Raw genomic sequence first — 19,906 nt, 5'->3', positions numbered from 1 at the left:
AAGGGGTACATTTGGCAGTGGTTGGGGCAGTAGTAGCAGTGGATTGACAACACAAGGAAGGGGTGCATTGGGCAGTGTTGACATTGGGACTTCCAACTTTGTAGATGTTTCAATCACAACTAGTGAGGTATATTATGCTTAACACCCTATTTGCATTAACAGAATACTTATTTGTGCCTTTGATATGACATAATTAATTGTTTAAAACTGTACAAATAGGTTATTAATGTTACACAATCTCATATTGTTGACATGCCTACTCTCCTATCACAAGCAACCCAAGACAGCCAAGACTGGTGGTATTAGGTAATTGCATTAACATAATACTTATTCGTGCCTTTTATTGCCTTGCATGTTTGATTTTATTATAAATTGTAGAAATTCATACAAACTTTATTTTAGTGTTTGTGGGGATATGTTCACATGTCAGCATATGATGCTTGTAGACAAGTCATATAAACCTGATTTGAAATTAAAAATTTAATCATTCTCATAATATTTCTCTTTATAACACTCAAAAAGCATAATTGAGAAATATGTTGACATGTCAGCATATAATGCTTGTAGACTAGTCATATAAACCTGATTTTCCTTTTAAATTTTATCTATTTTTATCCCCCCTCATTTTATGTTTCTATTTTTGTACAAGTTTATATTCAATATTTTCAATTTCTTTTTCTTTCTTACCAGATTAGTTTGTTGGGGCATGTTATATTAACCATCAATTCACTCATGTGTCTACATACTCCTTCCTTTTACTTGTCATTGTCCCAATATTCTGGATCAAGCCTATTATGTTAAACTAGTTTCTTTATCTGTGCATCTCCAGAATAAGGATATCAATAGAACATATTTGGGAAGGGGAATCCTCTTCCCACGAACACCTTGGAAAAGGAAAACAATTTTCAAAATCATCCCAAAGTCAAGGGTGGGGCAACATACAATGGAATATCTTTTTTATTTTTTATTTTATTTTTTTTTTGGTGGGACAGTTGGAAATACCATCAGGTTGCAAATCTTTCACAATTTTGAGTATACACTATGACATACAAAAGCAAAGGAATGATATTTTGTTTTCAGTCCAAATAGTGAAATCTATCACAACAATGATATTTTTTTATTTTTAATGTTAACTGTAATCCATAACATTTGATGCTAAAAGGATTTGTTCATGTGGAACGTTATGTTTACTATTAATGATCATGCAATTTAAGGACCTCATACTATCTTATATTTTGTCCCACAAACCCACCCCTACCATGATGTAGAGCCATTCAGGCGGGCAGGTTGCTCAGTTCAAATGAAAATACTAATGCATTTGTTAAATATGTATTCAATTTGCATTCAATCCCATGTTACAGTAAATGGGATCTCCTACCTCTCTTATAGAGTGGATCAAATAATACTGAACAGCCTGTAAGAATATAACCCATAATGTGCAATCAAATAGTGAAGTACAGAATTAGATGCTTATACACATTGAATTGCATTGAATTGACATTTATATAAACTGGTTGCATTTATGTGTTTTTACTTTTAGGACAGTTTGCATTTAGTTTTAGGACAGTTTGCATAGATCGGGTTTTTATTCATGCTTTGTTTAATGTTCCAGGTCATTACTTGTTGGCCAGTTTACAGGAACTATTAATGGATTTTGGTATCTCAGCAACATATGCAGGATTGTGTAGGGTTTGACTTAAATTACTACAACAATTACTTTTGTGTAGATGGTGAAAATAGTACTACTTTTGGAGTTGTGGAGTTGCAGGGACTAGTATTACTTTTTGTATAGGCCTGCTTACTTTTTGACTAGGATGACTTGTATAGGCCTGCTTACTTTTTAACTAGGATGACTTGATGAAAATGGTTCTACATGGGTTTTTTTTTTTTTTTTTTTTTTTTTTTTATGTGTTGAAAGTGGTACATTTACTGAAGGTGAAACTGGGTTTTGTTTAGGATGATTATTTTGGTAAATTAATTATTCCAGTTCCTGCAAGTTTATGAATGTGTGTTGTATGTTTTTTTTTTTTTTTTTGAATGGTTTGAAAAATTTGGCATTGGTATAGTTGAATGGTTTGATATATATGGTTTGCACTAATTGATGGTTATGATTAATGACATGTTAGATGAATGAATTGATTTGGTTGAATGTTTAGTAATGACAGTTTTTTATTCGTATGGTTGAAGCATTAAAGTTGAATGCAATATTTCACGCAATACAAGAACCACAATACAGGCATTAAAATACAACGTTAACTAAAATACAAGCATGCAATACAGGAAGTCAAATAAGAAATTCACATCACTATCTTAAGAAATACAATACAGGTAAAAAAGCCAAAGAGAAAAATGCCAAACGAACCACAACATATTCTGCCAACAGTAGGAGCAGTTTTTTTCACTTCTTTTCTCAAGTCTACTATCATATTTTCTAGCTCCAATAACCTTTCATCCTTCACATCCATGGGTGCCTCTGAAATTCTTGTTAATGCTTTAGCTTGTTGCAACTCTTGCACCTCTGTCATAAGATCCCAAACTAATTTACGGTAGTACTCGGGCAATTCTTCATCTTTCCATCTTAAAAAACCACATGAACCAGTTCTATAGTTTGCACAACCATAAAACCTTCTACCCGGATTTCTCTCTGTATTTGAAATCTTTAAAGGACTTCTAACTTTACAATGGCAGTCACATTCTTTCGCCCTTCCATATGAGTAAGAACGACTTCTTGAGGTTGAAGATTCCATGTAATATTATTGTATGTAAGCATAAAGGAAAGATGAAGGGGGTTTGAGAAGTAAGAAAGAGCTTAACTGACGGAAAGAGGCTCCCGGATTAGAACTAGAAGAATACTCATAGACAAGCAAGCATACCAAGCATTCTCAGCACCAGCAAAGCCGGATCAATATTCCCACTATCCTTCTGGCTAGTGGGATCAATATTCCCACTATCCTTCCAGCCAGACAAGAAGTTGACTCTAGAAGAAGTATAGAGAGAGAAAACACTAAAGGGGTATATATAGAGAAAAAAATAAAATATATATATAAATTTATATATATATAAGGTAATGTGCACAAAACACCCCTATACTAGGAGATTCGTAGCATATATACCCCCTTGGGCATTTTGGGAAGAGTAAAAGAGCAAAATAGGTATTACAGCAGTAATTTACGTCAGATTTCTGACGGAGGGGTAATTTTGCACAATTTCAAAATATTAGGGGTGTTTATTGCACACTTTTTCAAATAGGAGGTAAAAATGTTACGAAAAGTATGGTGTTTTCCGCACTTCCCTCATATATATATACCTCCTTTGCTTGAATCGGAAATTAATTCGAAGCCAAGCTGTCTACCTTTTCGGGAGTGTCTAATTTTTGCTTCTTAATTAGTTATGCAAGAAGGTTACTGTATATAGTGTTGTCCAACTCCAACTCCAACTCCAACTCCAACTCTTGCAATTGAATTTCTTTTTACAATTAGAAAAGTTGTTAAACTTTTATTCACAAGAAAACAGTAAAAAATGTGTAGTTTCTGGCCACTTTTACCCAACAGATGTGTGGGTTCTTGGCACTTTTACCCATCAGTTTCATTCTTTCTAATTTAATGCAGTTGAAATTAAAATTTAAAAATTGATGCACAAAATGATATGCCGAAATGTGAATAAAGATGAATTTGCATCATGAAGCCCAAGCATTCATATTTTAAGTGCACCAATCTTTGCTTCGATGCTTGATTGGAGTCAACAAAAATAAATAAATAAATAAATAAGAGGCAATGATGAGACTATGCCAGTCTTCAGCTCATCCCATTTGAATCACACAAGAAACATGAACTAAAATTCAATTCCACTTGTCACATATATATTTAACGAAATATTTCTCTGATTAACATTATAGAACATAAATTTTGACGATTTAGCTGATATATAAAAGAAAATTCCAAAAGGACCTTGCATATCTTAGATTCACCCAACATGCGGTTGTTTTATCCGAAAATCCCACCTTTACATCCTCACAAGTGACCCTCAACATTTGTCTGTCTCCTTCTTTTCTATTCCAATTAATCCTCACAAAACCATCTATGGTCACAGTGAAATTCGCAATATTAAGGTTGGTCACGGACAGGATTGATGATGAGATCACACCCACCTCTAGCGACTTCCGATCATTCTTGTACTGATAGAAAGGTGGGATAGTTGTGGATGATACGTCAACTTGTTTATAGAAAACCGAAGCCTCCATTTATTCGTAGAATATCCTTACATCCTTGTTAGGGTTTTGGATATCGAAACTTATATTCCACAACCGCGCAATGCATCAGTCGAGACATTGAATGGAGAGACTAAAACCGAGTTCACTTGGAACTTTGGAGGATGTGGCCCAGATTTGTGGAATTGCCAATAACATATTAAATTTGTTAGCCCAGCCAAAAGTATGGAAATAATAAATATAAAAATGACGAAAAGTACATTATGCTTTATTGTCACCTGAGGGTGTGTAGCAATGATGGGTGGTGGTGGTGGAGAGAATCGTGCATCAAAGTATGACCTCGGAGGATGGACTCCAACTTTCTTCATTGCCGATGAATACTATATGGTTTCGTGCATATATAATTAAAAAGTGCTAAACTAAACTCATCAACTTTTTAATACAAGAATTAAAGTTAAATACTGTCTGACCACATTCTAAAATATGATAACTAATCTAAATCTTATCTCTCGAGAAAGAATTGTATGACTTGTATTCTTGTCCTTTAAGAATATTAATTATAGTATTTGTTTTTTTATGTTAAAGATTTATTACTATGTTTCATTTAGGGGAAAAAAAAAAGATTTATTACTATGAATAACAATTCTTTTCCTAGTCAAATCACAATTATGGCCGGCTTAGCCCATATGTCCGGATGGGGTTTAATTTTAGTGGATTTGAGCTTCTGTAGTGAGCCCAACCCATCGTCTTCAACTCTTCCGGCCCATTGAGTAATCAATATTGCCTGGTTTTTTAAGTTATTTTATATATATACTAGCAAAATTGAGGTGTAAGTGATCAATTAATCATTAACGAATATAAATAATAATGTAATTATATATAAAACTATTATATATAATATAATAACATTAAGAATAATAATGTTCATGTATGTAATACAAAATCATTAAAATAAATATTAAGTAATTAAAATAAAAATAATTAAAACATATATAAACACAATTATTATAAAAATTAGGTCCACAATAATGATTATAAAATAGAGAATGCATTAATGACACTCTATATTTATAAGTAAATTTTGTAAATATTTAAAAATAAAAATTAACAAAAAATATTTGTGTTTGTAAACTCTTTGACGATTTTGTCCAAGATTGAATGGGCATTCCCTCCACGGTTGATGGACGTTATCTTTCAAAGAATTGTGGCAAAAGGCCCAACTTTATCCATTCTTATTTTTGGTACAATATTTGTATTACTTCAATTAAAACATTATTATTAACATTTTTATATTTCTAAAATTACAAAATCATTTCTATTAAATAATTTACAATAAATGTTCTTATGGTATTACTTCAATTAAAGCATCCTTTCCAACTTTGTCTATTTATTTTTTTGGCACTACAATTTATTATTAAGTGTATCATATTAATTGCAATCAATTTTTGGTTTTTAATAGTCTATGATTTAAATATGAAAATTATATGTTCATTAGTTAACATTCCATCAGTTACGGATTTATTGCAATCAAATTTTGGTTCTTAAATATTGTATGATTTAGATACAAAACTTGTATTTTCAATAGTTATCATTTCCATCCGCTACACATTAATTGCAATCAACTAATAATTTTCTATGTTTTAAATATGGTCATTAGTTTTATTCCATTTTTTTTTTTTTTAACTATTCCATCAGTTACGTATACACGTGATTAAAATCTTTGATAAAAATTTTAATAGAAAATTTAGTTTATAAATCAAAATTGTACAAGTATAAACAATTTTTTCTATTTTTTATAAATCATATATAATTTTATTTTTTATTTATTTTTTATTGCTATGATGCAAGATCAAAACCACTTTTAAAAATCTCTAATAAACTCAAATTTAAAGCATAATTTGTAATATCCTATTTTTTGAAACTATCCATACAAGCCATATATTTGATTAATTAGATTCACTTTGTGAACAAAAATATGCAAGGTTACTAGAAGTATACGAGAACACAGGCCAAGAAAAAAAAATAAAAAAATAAAAAAAATTTCTCAAATCCCAAAAACATATTTCAAGAGAAAATATAAATAATAAAAAATATGTATAAAAATTTCCAAGATCAACAAGCTATGTAATGCCTCATTATACCCTTAAAAAAACACTTCAAGATCAAGTAACTCTTTACCTAATTCGAGTCGTCTTCCAAATATTTGGAAAGAAAGATACAGAATATAAGAATGAACCTTTAACATTTTCTTTGCCATGAATTCAAACTTTTAAATTGTTTCAGCATTATTTAGAATTCCTTTGTATTGCAAGGTGGATATCTTTGTTTTGTTAATACTATAAACAAAATTAATTTATGATTCCTAAGATATTGAAATTATGATTCCTAAGATATTGAAATTCAACCATTAGGCATAATTAGCTAGTATAAGTCACATTATAGAAAATTTGTGATTATGAAAAATGAAATGGATGCCATGAGCCGGATCATGATGATGGGAAATTTGTTTTACATGAAAAAGTGTGCTAGTTAGCTGACTTAATTGAAAGATCTTGTAGTGAAATGGTATGATATATAGATATATACAAAAATAAACCAGATAGATATATACATAAATATGTACAATCGCCTCTGGCAAGAGAAATTTATATCTATACTATTATTAAATGTGCGTGTTTCATTTATTTATTAATATAAAAAATATTTATTAATTGATATAAAAAATTTTTTTATAAAAAAAGATATTTATTAATTGATATAAAAAGAGAATTACTTAATAAAATTCAAATTACAAATTACCTAATAAAATTCAAAACACCACTTTCAAATTATTAATTGATATAAAAAGATATTTATTAAATGATATAAAAAGAGAATTACCTAATAAAATTCAAATCACCACTCTCAAATTACCTAATAAAATTCAAATTACAAATTACGTAATAAAATTCAAATTAACTATTTATCTATTTGTTTCTATTTTTTTTTTTTTACCTAATAAAATTCAAATGAACTATATATCTATTTGTATCTAAAAAAAATAATACTATTATTAAAAGAGATTTTATAAAACTCTAAAATAAAATTCAAATTACAAATCACCTAATAAAATTCAAATTACCTATTTATCTATTTGTTTCTAAAAAAATCTAACACAAAATATATATAAATTTTTTTATTAATTATTGTAAAAAGAGTTTTGTAATAAATATATTTTTTTCCAAATAACAAATAACGTTTACCAATTTCAAATTACCTAATAAAATTCAAATTACAAATTACCTAATAAAATTCAAATCACCACTTTCAAATTATTAATTGATATGAGAAAGATATTTATTAATTGATATAAAAAGAGAATTACCTAATAAAATTCAAATCAACACCTAATAAAATTGATATAAAAATAATTTTTATAAAAAAAGATATTTATTAATTGATATAAAAAGAGAATTACCTAGCTAATAAAATTCAAATCACCACTTTCAAATTACAAATTACCTAATAAAATTCAAAGTACCTATTTATCTATTTATTTCCAAAAAAAAAAAATTATACTATTATTAAAAGATTTTCTATAAAACACTAAAATAAATTAAAATTACAAATTATCAAATAAAATTCAAATTACCAAAATATTTATTAATTGATCTAAAAAGAGTTTTATAATAACCACCTTTTTTTATAAATAAAAAATTACGTTTACCACTTTCAAATTACCTAATAAAATTCAAATTACAAATTACCTAATAAAATTCAAATTACCTAGTTATTAATTTGTTTCTAATAAAATTTATAGTATTATTTAAAGAGTTTCTATAAAACTTTAAAATAAAATTCAAATTACAAATTACCTAATAAAATTCAAATTACCTATTTATCTATTTGTTTCTAAAAACAATCTAACACAAAATATAAAAAAATATTTATAAGTGATATAAAAAGGGTTTTTTTTTTTTTTAATAAATATCAGTTTTATAAATAAACAGTTAGGTTATATCTATATCTATACTATTATTAAAAGTGTAAATAGTTTCAATATTTTAATATTTCAGTATTTTAGTATATATTTATTAATATAAAAAATATTTTATTAATTGATATAAAATAAATTCAAATAAAAGAGTTTCTATAAATAAAATGAATTAAAATAAAAGAGTTTCTATAAAACTATTAAAACAACTAAAAATAGTTACCTATTAAAATAAAATAGGTAATTATTTAATAAAAAAATTTAACCAAATAGTAAAATAAATGATCAATTAAAATTAAATAGGTAATTGTTTAATTGAAATTTAATCAGATGTTAATTTCAAATCATTAAATAAATTACCAATTAAAATTAAATAGTAATTTTTAAATTAAAATTCAATCGAGATATTTTAAATCATTTATAGATAAAATAATAAAATAATTTACCAACTAATAAAATAAGTTACCAATTAAATTAAATAGGTAATTATTTAATTGTAATTCAATCAAGATGTTTCCAAATAATAAAATAAGTTACCAATTAAAATAAATCAATTAACATAAATAAGTTACTTATTAAAATAAAATAAATAATTATTTAATAACATAAATTACCAAATAATAAAATAAATTACCAATTAAAATTAAATATGTAATTGTTTAATTGAAATTCAATCAAGACGTTTCAAATCATTAAATAAATTACCAATTAAAATTAAATAGGTAATTATTTAATTAAAATTAAATCAAGATGTTTCGAATTATTTATAAATAAAAAAATAGAATACTTTACCAACTAATAAAATAAGTTACCAATTGATAAGTGCTTAACTGTTGCACATTTCAGCACCTAAATTAGGGTATTTTAGTCATTGCATCTATCTTATTTTCATGTTTTAGTTTTAATTTATATTTTTGTCAATTTCAGGTCAATAAGGTTCAAATAGACTAATTTTGGTTCACTAAAGCCTTTTTGGAGTCACGCAAAGACATTCAGAAAAAGTTCAGAAAATGGCAAAAAGAGGTCGTAGCCCATTACTCATATAGTGTGTTTATTCTTTAAAAGCAGTCAATCTCGGGCCTTTGATGATGTTCCCAAATATGAAAAAGTAAACCAATTAGCCCGGGACCAAAATGGAGCTAAATAAGGCTTGAAGAAAATTTCCAACTTTTGGGGGATCAATCCCTAGGATGGGGGATTGATCCTCCAAGACTTGGCAACATTACAGGATTTTCTTATTTTGGGCTTATTTTTGTAATTTATGGGCTTTAATAGGGTTTGTTATTTAAGGCCCAGTGAGCCATTAGTTTACGATTTGTATTATTTTATTTAAGGGAGTTTTTAATTTATTAGATTATTAAGTTTTATTTTCTATACCGTGATATTACGTTCTCTAGGGACAAAAGGAAAAGCTAGGGGTTTGAAGAATATTTTACATAGACTTTGTCTACAATTGAAGGAAGAAGAAGAAGGAGCCAAAAGATGGAGATGGAGTTTGTTGACACCATGATCATCTTCTCTATGAGCTAGTTCTTCACTTAGGGCTTGGATGAGCACTAAGTTCATGTAACCTAAACCTTTGTTTTTCTTTTCTTGGGGAATTATTATGTTGTAATTAAATATATGGCCTTGTGATTTATTTATATATACATACTTGATTTGACAAATTAGGGCTTGTATTGATTAATTCTTCCATTGAATCCCAAGTTGATTGTTTGTCTATATATGATTAATTAGGGATTTTATTCTTCATTAGATGATTAAAAATTAATTCTTCAATTGATTATATATGAAATTGCATGTCTATGTGTGATTGATTTAGAATTATGCTCTACACTAGATACTTCTTTTAACACTTAGACAAATTTCTGAACCTAAAAACTTACATATTTTTGCTCTCTGTCAGATCGATCAAACATTTTGTTCAGATCGATCTCTGTTTTTCATCTCACCATCTTTGACTCTGTTTGACTTTTTAATTTTCAAAAATTCAAAAATATTTTTATTTTATTTTATTTTCCAAAAATACCAAAAAGATTTTCCTTTATTTTCTTTACTTAATTTTTCAAATTATCCAAAAAAAAAAAGAGATTTTACTTTATTTATTTCAAAAATCCAAAAAGATTTTATTTTATTTTTATTCTTATTTTTCAAAAATCCAAAAATCTTTTCTGTTTTCAATTTTCAATTTTTAATTTTAGTTTTAATTTTTCAAAATTTTCAAAAAATCCAAAAATACTTTGAAGAAAGATCATCACAGTTCGATCGATCGAAATGGTCGGGGACAGTTTTTAAAAAATAGAAACCGAGGGTTTCAAGATCGATTTCAAAGATCTATCCAACCCTCTCATTCTCAAAACCCTTGTTCCTCATCTTCGCCACTGTGCATCCATCCGTCTTCTTCATCTCTGGCGAGATCCAATAAGCTTCCACTTTCTTTCTCCTCTCGGATCTGAGTTTGCATCACTTCTTCGTATCTCATCTTCTCTCCTCGATTTTGGGTAAGATCCGAACTCCATCTTTGATTTCAAGCTTCGGATTGATGCATATATGTTTTAAATCCTTGATTCATGTTGTTTTAATGGTGAAAACCTCCATTGTTGAAGCTTGAAACACTGTGTATATATTTGTATATATATTTATATATATTTTTTGTATATATTTTATGTTTTGACTCAATTTGTGGGAGTATGAGCTTTATAAAGTGAGTAGGTTTGATTGTATGATGTATTGATGGGCCCACGATCGAGTTCGTGAAGGCCCCGTGTCATTCATGTCACAGATCTGTGACTTTTCGATTTTCACATCGCACAGTTCGATCGATCGAACGTCTTTCTCAGATCGATCTTGTGAGATTGATCAAACTCAGTTTTTCAGTTGCTTAGATCGATCATGAGAGATCGATCTCACATTTTTTATGATCGATCAAACTTCACAGATTCCATATATACATTCCATGCATCTTATCTCGTGTTATGCTATCTTATGTATGCCCAATGCCTGTGATATTCCACATTGGATGCATTTCATACTTATACTGCTTAGCATGTTCACCTCCTATCACTTGTATAGATTCATGTCATATATGTTTTGTCTATCTTATTTGACATGCATGCTTCTATTTTGTGCTTTCAATTCTTTATTCTGGCACTGACTCCCCTTGCAAGTTTTAAATTGTTTTTCAGGCTATGACTAAGCGTAAGATTGTAGCCCGCGGACATTATCACCGCCGGGGCAGGCACACTTTTGATGCCGAGGCCGGTCCTTCTCATGCACAGGACCCTGCACAGGAGGAGCCATTAGAGCCTACTCCACCTCAGTCACCTTCTCATGAGGCTGAGGCTGAGCATTCTCCATCTCCTTCTCAGGCTCAGGCTGCGTTTACACCATCTCCATCTCTTTCACTAGCTCAGCCAGCCCAGGAGCTTGACAGGCCCGCATCCAGATATGTACAGATGTCAGTGGCCCATGAGTCAGTTTTCGATACAGATTTCTTCTCTAGAGCGGTACTAACCCGATCCGCTTATGATGACATTATTCGGGGGGGCCTTGCCGCTATTCTTGCGCTAGTTACTAGTCCTGTGTATCCGAGGCTCGTATGGGTGTTCTTCCAGAACCTCCGGCCATCCCCGCGTACCACGGCAGAGATGATTACTACCATAGATGGCCATCAGATCTCTATTACTGTGGACACACTATCCGGATCACGCCATTGTCCACATCGATGCCCTCCGGAGCTACATGAGCTATGTCCCAGGCTATACAAGCCTTCTTATGCAGACATGGCAGTTTTCTTGATAGGTCATTATGCCACTGGCGAGACTTTCGCCACCTGTACATATCTTCCAGATAACCTGTGGTTCATTGACTCTGTCTTGTTTCGCAATATTTATATGGCCGGGCACAAGATTCAGAGGCGAGGAGATTATTTGACAGCCCTCTACGCATTTTATATAGGCCACTGGGTGTCTATCCCCGCGCTCATCTGGAGCGTGATGAAGAAGCTCTACGATGAGCATATCAGCAAGGAGAGGCCAAAAGGGCTAAGTTTCTCCCATTTGGCTACCTTATCACCCAGATCTTACTAGACCAGCGATATCCTTTCTATCCTCGGGAATACCCTGAGAGAGGATCCTGTCACTTCCTGAAGAAGGATTGGGATAAGAGCTATAATGCTATTATTGCCCGATTACAGGAGGACGCTGCACAGGTGGCAGAGGATTTAGAGGCTGAGGAGCCAGCAACAGCAAACCCGGCAGCGGATAACGCACCAGTTGATCCGGTTGCCGAGCGCATGGACATTGATTTAGAGTGACCTGCAGATGACACAGAGCAGCCCTCTCTAGCTGGGTCGCTAGTACACGTGGAGGAGCAGACTCAGGATTCTCATTCTTCAGATTCTTATGTACTTGAGGCTCCCAGTCAGACCCCCGGCTTTGGAGAGTGCCTTCAGGCTCTTGAGGATGCAGTGGTTGCTATCAGAGCTGATATTACTGCCATTCAAGCCGATACTGTGGCCCACCAAGCTGATTTTGCTACATTCCGCACGGATGTCATGACTGCACTCCGAGACTTATATCACGATATTCGCGGAGCTCGCCCTACTAGTCCTGCCCCACCTACCTGAGATTCTCATTCCTTCTATCTCTCTATACTCCATCTCTCTGATTCATATCTGTTACTTTCATCACTGTATATTATTTGCAGCCGGATATGTCGGCTTTAATCTTTTGATGTACTCTATACTTTATTTTCTTTATATATGTTTTTGCTATGGATGTCATCTATTATGTTCTTATATCTATCTATTTGACTCCATCAGGTGCATCCAATGACTACAGTGAGAAAGAATGCTACATAATTTTCAGGACCACCTTTATACCTCTTTCAATGCTTTATTTCATTTACACTTACATGTCCACTGTGCACTGATTATCCCGTTTTGTTATCTAATAAGTTTATCCAAGTGCCATCTTTTCAGGACTACAGTTAATCCCAAGTTTTTTTTGGGGGGGGGGGGGGGGGGCGGCTATGCCACCCACTTTGGATACTTCAGTCCCAGCCATTCTTTGCTTTAATTGCACTGGTATACTCTTTCCTTTGTTCTCTTTGCACATTGAGGATATTGTGCTGTTTAAGTTTGGAGGTAATGATGTGTTTTACAGTGTTAGCTTTAAATTCAAATTTTTAAGCATGACTTGTGTATTTGAGAGATTATATATGATTGGTCCATAATTAGCGATGATTTTGATCTTTTGAGGACTATATTGCTTAAAATTTAAAAATTGCTTGACTTGAGAGTCCAATACTCCTTGTATGCCTTGTGGATGCCATTTATGAGTAAATTTTTCAAAAAATTGATATCTTGCTTGCACTTGTGGTCTACATCATCTTGATTTTGTGACTGTTTTGAGATTCACTCTAGGATCCTACACTAGCACAGGCGCACACTAGTATTCATTTATGGGGTACATGCTTTGTTGATTATTGAATTGGTTATATCCCAATTAAGCTAGTAGTGCATTGAAAGCTTTCATTCTTGATAAAGGTGGATAACAACCCCTTTTCACTAAGTAGCCAGGATTCTAGCCTCATCAAGCACTGAACTTCTCGTTTCGAAAGGTGGAGGGCCCAAACTCTAGGTTAATAATTGAATTTCAAAAAAAAAGAAAAAGAAAAAAGAAAAAAGTTGCAAAAGCAATAAAAAGTGAGGACTTCTCCCAAAAGGTGAGAAGTGGGAAATGATTAGATAGAGGTTGTTTTGATTTGTAACCTAGTTATTTGAGCTTGTAAGTCCGTAGGGGTGTTTGAACGCCTAATGCCCTAAAGCCGTCTGGTTTGGGAGTCATTAACCTAACGCTTAACCTCATGAATCGCTAGAAAGTTTAATAGATCAACACAATACACCATGCTTCCATCTTTGATCCTAAAAAAAAAAAAATAATAATAAAAAAAATAATCGAGTGAGAAGAATAAGCGCACCTAGAACAATAAAGCTTTAATAAAAGGTTCACTTTTTGTCTTGATGATCGGTACTAGATTTGCTAGTTTGAGGGTAAGGATGTGATTAATTGTTTAGTTGGCTTAGATAGCAACACATTTGATGCCGGTCCACTCAAAAAGGATTCTAGAGTTTTGATTTGCATGATCATTTTCTTAATGTGTGGAGGACTATATTTGCTTGTTTGATGTTGAAATTTTGGGAGATTGCTTAGAAATGTTTGAAAAATTACATACTTGAGGCAGTTTTCTCCCAGTGCTTGTTTGCAATATTGGTACCTTTTTTGTGATAATGAGCTTAATGTTTGTGGGTATCATTTCCGGAAACCCTCACGAGACTTCACTCGTCCACTAGGGGTAACCTAGGGGTTTAAAAGGCTTGTTGCATATGCTAAGTGCAATCGTGTTCCCTACGAAAGTGGCGTTATCCATTTATTGCTTTCTAGTACATAGTTGTATAGTTGTTCATTTTATTCCTTCACTTTCTAGTTCATTACTAGGGACTAGCAATATTTAAGTTTGGGGGTGTGATGAGCGCTGAAAAGTGCGTATTTAAACTTCTTAAGCTTAGCTATTCTAGTACCTTTATCTATCTTACTTTACCATTTTAGATTAATTTTGTGTTATTTCTATTTTTAGGCACTTATCCGGAAAATAAGCTAACACAGCCAAATAAGAGCAGAAATGAAGCAATTCTGGGATGAATCAAAGAAAGGAGCCAAGTGGAAACAAAAGGAAGCAAAAGGTGGAATTCAACATCTTCGATCGATCTCAGATCAAAGTTCGATCTATCCAACATGATCGATCTCAGCACTTTAAGATTGATCTGAGCCATGATGACATTTTCAGAGATCTCAAAAGTTTGATCGATCCAACATCATTCTTTGATCGATCGAACTACCTTGTCCTTATCTAAATGATTGATCTTATCCAGTTGTACCATGATGAGCGCTGAAAAGTGTGTATTTAAACCCCCTAAGCTTAGACATTCTAGTACCTTTATCTATCTTACTTTACCGTTTTAGATTAATTTTGTGTTATTTCCATTTTCAGGTACTTATCCCGAAAATAAGCTAACTCAGCCAAATAAGAGTAGAAATGAAGCAATTCTGGCATGAATCAAAGAAAAGAGCCAAGTGGAAGCAAAATGAAGCAAAATGTGGAATTCAACATCTTCGATCGATCTCAGATCAAAGTTCGATCGATCCAACATAATCGATCTCAGCACTTTAAGATAGATCTGAGCCATGATGACATTTTCAAAGATCTCAAAAGCTCGATCGATCCAACTTCCTTCTTCAATCGATCGATCTACCTTGTCCTTATCCAAATGATTAATCTTATCTAATTGTACCACCCTACCAACCACTTTTATCCTTTTCCCAAAAATATCTTCGAAATATCTCAGATTTGTTTTTATCCAAAAAGTCGCCGCCATCGAGGATCGATCCAACTTCAGTTCGATAGATCTCAGCCATGTTCAATCGATCCATGTCCATGGTTCGATCGATCGAACTTCCTCCAGTGTGAAAAAGTTAAATTTCCAGCTCATTGAAAGCTGTCCTTATCCAATCATTGGGAAATTTTTTGTGCATGACCCCAGCTCATTTTGTGTGTCACTTGACCTACTTATATATAGAATACGATACACTTTTTGAGGAGGATCCACAGATCACAATAGAGGCTATTCTTAGGGAGGAAGAGAGGATGAGAAGGCTAAAGACACAAGCTTGAGAGCTCTTCATCAACCAAGAAGTAGATTTCTTCCATGGAGTTTGCCCTTGAGGGTTGGAGAAGCATTACCATGAGTGGCTAGACATCCTCTTGGGGCTAGAGTTAGCCCCAAGCATGCTTTCTACATCTTGATTTTGTGTATTATTGAGGGATTAGTATTGTAATACATGTTTTGGCACTTATATATATATAGATCTTATTTATTCAATGATTTATGTGGTTTAATGCTTCCAATTGATCATTTCATTCTATCCATATGTCTATATATACTAGAATAAATGTTCATGTGTTTGTTTCTATTTCTTGTGTTATTGATGCATGTCTATGTGTATTAATGCCATAGATCTAGAGTTTGTCAAAACATAGTGCTTAATGGAATGCTCTTATAATTTTCTTGATGGTTCATGCTCATTGCTTGATGGATTGTGCCTCTCCCTTAGTTTAATTAGTTTAATTTTATGTCATTAGCTTAATTATAGTGTAGTGGTAGTATAGTTGTTAGATGGGAGGACAATCCATGCTTGTTGTTTGATGTTCCATACTTTTGAATGCAAGTAGTATATGTCTCTAACCTTGTGGTGTATTTGGCTTGTGAGTTTAATGAAAGGATTAATGACTTGCTAGATATATTGTGCTTTTCACATGTTACTTAGATAATGTATACTTAATTACTAGATATATTGTGCTTTTCACATGTTGCTTAGACAATATATACTTAATTGGTCATCCTTGCAAATTGAATCAACCAAACACACACACACACATCAATAATTGCAACACACATTTCCCTCATTAGTCACTTGTTAAGGGTGTAGAAAAGTGTTGTTTGGTGGTGACCTCTAAACCCCAAGATCTCTTTCTCTTACTTACTCTTTATTGTATTCAATTATTTAGTTTAATTTGTTCTCTAGTTTAATCAACCAACCAACTATTTGTTTGATCACTCGACCTACTAACCCTAACAGTGATTCCACAACCAAATTTGACTCTAATCCCTTGAGACGATCCTTACTCACCCTAACTATATTTTTAGTGAAGGTAGTAGTGGCTTTTATAAATGTAAAACTTGGCCCTCGCCTTAATGCACACTCTTAAGCTTATGGTAGGACGGCGATGACCCACCAGTTTTTGGCGCCGTTGCTTGGGATTAGGCAACGTCGTATTTGTGAATTTAATTAGGAATTAGTACTCTTTTGATCGTGTCTTTACTTTATTTTTATTTTTCTTTTGATTACTTATTGTGTTTGTTCATCATTGACAAGGAGCATTGAGCTAGGAAGCAAGCAAAGGAGCATTCAAGTAAAGGAGCTAAGCAAGCAAGGAAAAATGCTAAAAATTAAAAAAATTTGCTAAGCTAAGCTAAATTTGGAGTTGAAGTGCTAAAGGACCTTTGTGAGGTTTTCTTTACTCAATCCCTTAGTTAAATCGTCGGCCCGCGTGGAGGCTTGTATTTCAATTCTTAGTTAAATCGTAAGCCCGCGTGGAGGCATTTTAATTATTCTTTGCATTGTTATCAAAGCATGGGAGTATGGGATCATTGTATGTGGAGGAAGTTTGTTGATTATTGACTTGTTGCGAAGGAGGAGTGCTTATTTTGTTGTGATTTGTGTGTCATTTGTAGTCTTGTATAGACCTTGTCATATTATTCATTCTAGGCATTCACATGGAAAATCTAGAGGGTAATCTTGGCTACTTAGACCCACATTTCATGCAAAATCCCCCTCTTAATCAATATGGCCCCGAAGTTCAAGCTCTAATTCCTTCAATGGTCCTTCGTGATCATTATAATCTTCATATATACCATGCACCTACTTGCATTGTGTTACCTAATTTTGAGGCTAATCAATATGAAATCAAGCCCGAGACCATTCAAATGTGTCCACTCTTTTATGGCTTAGTTGAAGAGGAACCATATAAGCATCTTAATGAATTTCTTGAACTATGTTCCATCGTGAGGTACATGGATGTCCGGGAGGAAGTTCTTAAATTACTTCTCTTCCCTTTCACACTTAAAAATAAAGCAAAGCATTGGTTCAATACTTTAGGAGTAAATTCAATAACATCTTGGGTATAAATGCAAAAATGAGTTTTTTAAAAAATTTTACCCCGTAAGTTTGACCAATGTAATGCGTGCTTCAATTAGAGAATTTTCTTAAAGGGAAGGAGAGTTGTTGCATGAGGCTTGGGAGAGATTGGATGACTTGTTAAGAAAGTGTCCACATCATGGTATTCCAAAATGACAAGTTGTCCAATACTTCTATGAAAGCCTATCCGACATTCAAAAGGACATAGTTGATACCTTATGTGGAGTTTCGTATTTTGGAAAACATGAAGATGACATTTGGCACCTTTTCGAAAAAATGAGTGAAAACTCTTTGCAAAAATATTACACTTCTCGGCATGATCATGGTTTTAATAAAAAGGAGAAAAGTGTAACAGTGTGTCAAATTGAAAGTTCAAGGGAAATTGTAGCCGAGGTTAAAACTCTTTCTCAAAAACTTGATCAATTCTTGTTGAATCAAAAACCGGCTATCAATTCATCTCCTTTTCATCATACAACTCATCTTTGTGAGCCTTGCATGGCATGTTCAAGTGTTTTGCATACTACTTTTGATTATCCCCATGGACATGTTGTTAATGAACACTTTGAACAAGTTAATGCTACATTTGCTTACCCTTATTCAAATGCATATGTTCCATTGTGGAATGAAAGCTCAAGCCCTTATCAAGCTAAAAATTTTCAAAGAAAATACATTCCACCTCATAAAAGAAATGGAGGTTCTCAAGGGTTTGTTTTTTCTCCTTTCCATTATTAAAGAATGAGTGACTTCTCACATCCTCAAATGTATGATTCCCAAGTTGGCTTTCATTATCCTCAAGCACTTTTTAGTAATTCTACATTTGAAGATAAGGTTTTGATGGCCTTGGGTAGTGTAGAGAAGGATACCAACTTGTTGCATTCCCACTCTCAATCCATATCAAGGCTTGAATCCCAAATTGGGACCATAGCTAATGCATTGAATGCAAGAGAAATTGGGAAATTACCTAGTCAACCCGAGAGGAATCCAAAAGCCCAATTTTGTGTGAAAGCAAACTCTACATCGGGGTGTTCTTCCCAAGCTCAAGTGCAAGCCATCACCACCTTAAGAAGTGGTAAGCAAGTGGACAATAGGGTTGAACTACCAAAGGAAGATAGTGAATCGGTGCAACCTAAAGTTGTCACCCATCCAATTCCCGATTCCACTCATACTTCCTTAAATGAAAAGGTTCCTAATTGGAATTCTCAATCTTCTCCATCATCCTCTCAAATTCCAAAGTCTTGTGAGCCAAAAGCTCCATTCCCTTATGTTTTAACAGAAACTTCACCTTATGGGAGGCAAAAAGGGAAATTACATGACATGATGGAAATTTTTAAGCAAGTCAACATAAATCTTTCTCTTTTGGATGCCATTAAGCAAATTCCACCTTATGCAAAATTTCTAAAAGATCTTTGCACACAAAAGAGGAAGAGCAAGGGACCAAGCCCTAAAAAAGTGTTACTCACGGAGCAAGTGAGCTCCATTCTTCAACAAAACACTCCACTTAAGTTTAAAGATCCCGGATTTCTTGTGTAATTGGAAACCATGAAATTCGTAGAGCTCTTCTTGACTTGGTGCAAGTGTTAATTTGATTCTTTACTCCGTATATGTCCAATTAGGGTTGAATGAGTTGAAGCCAACCTCGGTGGTGCTTCAAATGGCCGATAGATCTATTAAAACACCTAGGGGCATGGTTGAGGACATCCTCGTCAAAGTGGATAAATTCTACTCTCCGGTTGAATTTGTAGTTCTTGATACCGAACCAGTTGCTAATCCCACCAACCACATCCCAATCATCTTGGGAAGACCATTCCTTGCCACTGCAAATGCAACAATTGATTGTAGATCCGGGATTATGGACCTTTCTTTTGGCAATATGATGGTCAAACTTAATGTTTTCCATGCAAGTCGACA

The sequence above is a fragment of the Cornus florida genome, unplaced genomic scaffold (genome assembly GCF_030987335.1).
Source record: "Cornus florida cultivar Cherokee Brave unplaced genomic scaffold, ASM3098733v1 CherokeeBrave_3.0.0_Hap2_Chr02, whole genome shotgun sequence".
Classification (NCBI taxonomy): Eukaryota; Viridiplantae; Streptophyta; class Magnoliopsida; order Cornales; family Cornaceae; genus Cornus; species Cornus florida.
Note: the sequence above shows the minus strand (reverse complement) of the source record.